Source organism: Frankliniella occidentalis, unplaced genomic scaffold (genome assembly GCF_000697945.3).
Source record: "Frankliniella occidentalis isolate FOCC.00 unplaced genomic scaffold, Focc_3.1 Scaffold26, whole genome shotgun sequence".
In the NCBI taxonomy this organism is placed as follows: Eukaryota; Metazoa; Arthropoda; class Insecta; order Thysanoptera; family Thripidae; genus Frankliniella; species Frankliniella occidentalis.
This window is the reverse complement of record NW_026267156.1, coordinates 922,170-926,759: the sequence shown is the minus strand read 5'-3', so window position 1 is coordinate 926,759 and position 4,590 is coordinate 922,170. Positions and strand designations below refer to the sequence as shown.

General features: G+C 53.9%; 1 protein-coding gene across 1 annotated transcript in view; it reads right to left on the bottom strand.

Annotated features, from left to right (window-relative positions):
* Window positions 1-4,238, bottom strand: part of LOC113215864 (uncharacterized) — a 48,342-nt gene extending 44,104 nt beyond the window's left edge. Inside the window, exon 1 of the mRNA XM_052265321.1 lies at window positions 4,038-4,238. The gene's annotated coding sequence lies outside the window, so the exon portion shown is untranslated. The remainder of the gene's footprint in view (window positions 1-4,037) is intronic.
* Between the last annotated feature and the right edge of the window lie 352 nt (window positions 4,239-4,590).

Sequence of the window (4,590 nt, the reverse complement as noted above, 5' to 3'; positions counted from 1 at the left end):
GGGGGGGGGAGGGCAGGGAGGTGCTTTTGAATGGGATACACCCATTTCGCTGTCGCGAATTACCGTCGGACCAACATTCCATTTGCGCTGCTCGCATGGGTGGAGGAAGAAGGGAGCGGAAAGGGGGAAGGGGGGAATGAGAGGTGCCGTATATTAAAAAACAACGCTCGTGGCTGCATTTTGCACCGCACGGTAACAGCACGCGTGACCCGGGGGGCGGGCGGGATCGCAGCCACTAGGGAGCTAAAGCGTGCATGGGGGAAGGAGAAGAGACTACTACTATGGGATGGGTGCAAAGAGCGAGCGGACGAGACGAGTGCGCGCGCGCTACCTCAGGCGTAGGCAACGCATATTATTACGGTGTGTGTTGGAGGGGGGGGGGGGGGTAACCAGCGATTATGCTTCCTCACGGTGATTGCTCCGGGATGTTATTTGGGACGGAGGAATACAAATAAAAACGAAGAGGTTCCTGCTGACTCGGTGCATTAGGTCAAAAAAGCGAACCGCTCACTATCTTGGCGGCGAATTAGTCGAAATGAAACACGCTCAATCCACAACCCTACGGCCAGCAGCAGAGGCCGGCGGAAGGGACGCCGGACTGGGGCGCTTCCGGTGCGGCGTCCAGAGGATGGACCGTTGGCTGGGTGGCCCGGCCCGACCCGCCGAGGTACCGGCTGCGTACGCGAACTGGAGCAACTGTTATCATTTTATGGCGACCACGTAAAGGTGGATTGTCGAGTAATTTTAGTATTATCTTGGGGATTCATTTCTTCTTTTTTTGCGTTCCGCCGCCTGTTTTAATCGTTTTATGGTGATTATATGGAGATAAAAAGAAGGGGAATGAAAGATATATAAAACATGTTATCAGCATAATTTTTAAAATGCTTGACTATTTATTTTTCTCAATCTACGTTCCTCCACCATTATTATAAAGTATGAATTATTTTCTCTTGGGGTCAAGGGAAGTAGAAGTCTGCGCTGTCAAAATCTCTTTTCTCATCATTCCGACGGTGTATGCGCTCTGCCCGGCTCTGCCACGTGCGAGTGTTTATGCGCGCGAAACCCGCTTGTAAGTGCAGAACGGTAAGCTCGCCAAATTAGAAAGAACAGCCCACCTGACCCGGTCTTTACCACCGTGGTAAGGAGGAAGGGAGAGAGAGAGAGAGAGAGAGAGAGAGAGAGAGATACAATGTCAGACCGAGTGCGGGAGAAAAGAGGTTGGGGAGACGAGGAAAGCAGTGAGGCTCTTCTGACTACCACATCGCCCGCCACGCCCAGCCACGCCCCACCACGCCCGGATACAACCAGTAATTAATTAGGTACTCTTCTTCGCGTGTCTCGGTCCCATATACATGCGCACACCTTCTTCTTTTTTTATTTCACGGAAGCCAACTTTTTTCGGCTCATGGGTCAAGAGGCGCCCAATTACTGACGTTAAAAGACAGCCTGCTGCGAGAGATATCCTATCCGATCCAAAAGACACCCAAGAACCACTCCTCCCCTTCCTTTTGCGGCCTTCCCCCCCGTCGTCGTTTTCGTGGAAGTCTAGGAAAGTGCGCAGCTTTTGCGCCGCACCGCTTCCGTCTGGAGAGACAGACAGTGTCGCGCGTGGGAAGTGGGTCCTCGTCTCATTCGCGTGCCGCGTTAGGGCACACGAAAGGGTAACCCCCTCCCCCCCCCCCTCTGCACCTGCCCCGCCCGCAGGCACAAACTTACAGCTCAAGTGAGAAATAATTATACACTCGATTAGCTTAAAAATTACAGGATGTGCGATGGAGTAAGCCTGCCTCGCACCAACGTTCTGAACTAGAGAGGAGGAGAGATACGGTTTGTCATGGTGGTGGTAGAAGAGCGCCCCCCCCCCCCCTTCCTCCCGCCTTTTCCAATGGAATGGCAACCTGATCAGTGCTCATCGCTGCTGGGAGGTGCAGGTTGGCCGACCTGTTGGCAGGCCTGTCTACCAACCCCCCGCGCGCGATCCGGACATGCATTCCTCTCTCTCTGCAGCGAGCCTGTCCATAAGGCGACTTCTTGCGCAATTATTGACAAATTGCAAATACGTGGCGCGCGTTTTGCGCTAACAAGTTGGCAGAGCCGTGCGACACTGAATGTGAGGTCGCGGGGCGGAGGAGGCTGCGGGAGGCTGCGTCTCTGACCGGCGCGCTGGACCCGTCGACGTCGTCGTGACGGAGCTATGAAGTCATCCGGCACTTTATCGGCCGAGCCTTCGCCGAGTTGTGATTAGAGGAGGGCACGTGCGGGGCGTAGATTGGGTCGTTCCATTGCTGCGTGACGTTCAAGGGAGGGGGTACAACAAATATTATGGGGTCCCAAAAAGGATCAGGACTGTCACTGTGGCCCGTAGGACCACCATGATATTTGTACCCCGGGGTACAAATATCATGGGGTCTCTATAGACTCCAATAATGATCCTAATCATTTTGGGACCCCATAATATCTGTACCCCCCACTAAAAGACACGTAGTAATGGCACGTGCTTGGTGTGTAGATTAGGCTGCCTAGACTGAACGATCAGCTGCTCCGACCCGACCAGAGGACGAGCAGGAATGGCGCACGACGACGACTGCAATCCGCGTCCAGAAATTTACAGACCCGAATGGCATCCGGACCAAGAGGCCGGCCGGCCCGGCCGGCGGGCGGCGTGCTAGTGCTAGGCTAAGGCTAGCCGGCTGCTGCTGGGTGCTGCGGTGTGGCGTCTCCCGTTACTGGAGTGTTGTATATGCCATCGGATAACTATTGGACCGGCTTGAGCTATCGCAGCGACGCCCGGCTCCTCCTCACGGCTCCGCGCGCCCGGCCCGGCGCGTAAATTTGCAAATCAAACCTCGTGGATATGAGATACGACCGCGGAGGGGGGTTCCAGCCGGGTTTCGGTTCCCATGATCCAGCTTTATCATCGCCTTTTCATCAGGTCGTAGTGCGTTCGTCATGTCGGACTTCACGTTATCCCCCTGACACAAAATCAATCATGGCGTAAATCTGATTCCAAACTCCAAACCTGTCACAAAAATTAATTATTCCGACCCACATAATTTTTTATTTTTTTACCCCGCAGTTGTGAGGATTGTAACAATCGCATTCTCGGAAGGAGGTCAAGGCGTCCGAGACACTGACACTCCACGTCCCGAATCGAGAGGGCTGGGCGAGGGGGCCGGCCCGCTGACCACCGGCAAAACTTGATGTGCGTGAAGAGCTGCGCCCTCCAAAAAGGAAAGAGAGGGGAAAGGAGAGAGAGAGGGGAGAAAGAGAGAGAGAGATTGGGGGAGGGGGAGAAGGAGAGAGGCAGGCTTAGGTCAGGTGAAGTGATTCGATTCGGCTTTACAATTCACATTGTGTGGCTAGCCGGTACGCGGAGCCACGACGCAGAACTATGGAAGCCGTCGTTATGTTTCGCGTTGTGGTATGGCTCCGCCTTGTCACCCTCCGGCCTCCTCCTCGTGCCTCTGGTCAGAGGCGTCCCCAAAGTGCTGACGATGCTCTATTTAGACCGACCACTGCCATGGATAAAGATGAAATAGACCCGGGAATAGACGGGGAATTGCCCCCCCCCCCCGCACACAAACATACAACAAAATCATTGTAAATGCAATTCATTATGAAGTAAAACTACTCTGCTTCTGCATATAGCACACCAGGAAATTAAGCCAGCGACAACGCATGCGGTACTTAGCGTCTAGCTGAGGCACTTTAACAGTCGGAATCTCGGCAGGAGATCAGCTTGATGCGATCAAGGGAGCCGATGGGCTCGCCCATTGTCCACCATTCATTGTTTGCTACTGTTCCCTGGTCAACCCTCCTTGCGGTTCGCCACTATCATTAGCATGCAATTACACTCCCCAAAACGGTCGCAAATTTGTACCTGCCACCTGCCATTTTTTTTCAATGTTCATTGATTTAGGCGAGAAAATTGAAAACCTTTACATGTAATGCGATTTTTCTTTAAAAACCTAAAATAAATTTCTTCTATTTGTTTGCTTGTTTTACTAACTTGATTAAATCTTCTGTTCTCTTCTCACCTGGTTGGGTCGGGTCGGGTCAGGTCAGGCCGGTGAGTACACCGCACACGCTCGCTCCGCACACTGCACCACACTGCACTTGCACTCTCACTGCACCGCCGCGACACTGCTCGCGCTCGGCGCACTCGCGAGTCTGCGGACGCCCTGGACGCGAGGCGGCTCTCTCTGGCTGGTACTCCGTTTCTGCGGCGAGCCGGGACGCCACTGAGCGCGCGCCGCCCGCGGCACGGTCTTTTATAAACGAGGCAGACGGGGCGGGGCGCGGCGGGGCAAAGAAAGGCCCGCTCCAGCCAAAGCGCGCAACCGAAAGTTTTACAAGGGGAGAAAAGTACTGCTAAAGACAACCCTCCTTGTACATGGCAAACTAGTGTGTAGTAGTAACTCCCGAAATCCGTAATCCGTAATCCGAAAAGTACGTCCGTCACTCTCCGTCATGAACTTGAAAAGTTTAACCTATGCAGGCTCTCATAGCGCCTGATACGTATGCAACATCTTACCTGCAATGCATGCGAGTACTGCGGGGTGGCCTACCCCGAGTCTCGCAGGCGCTGAG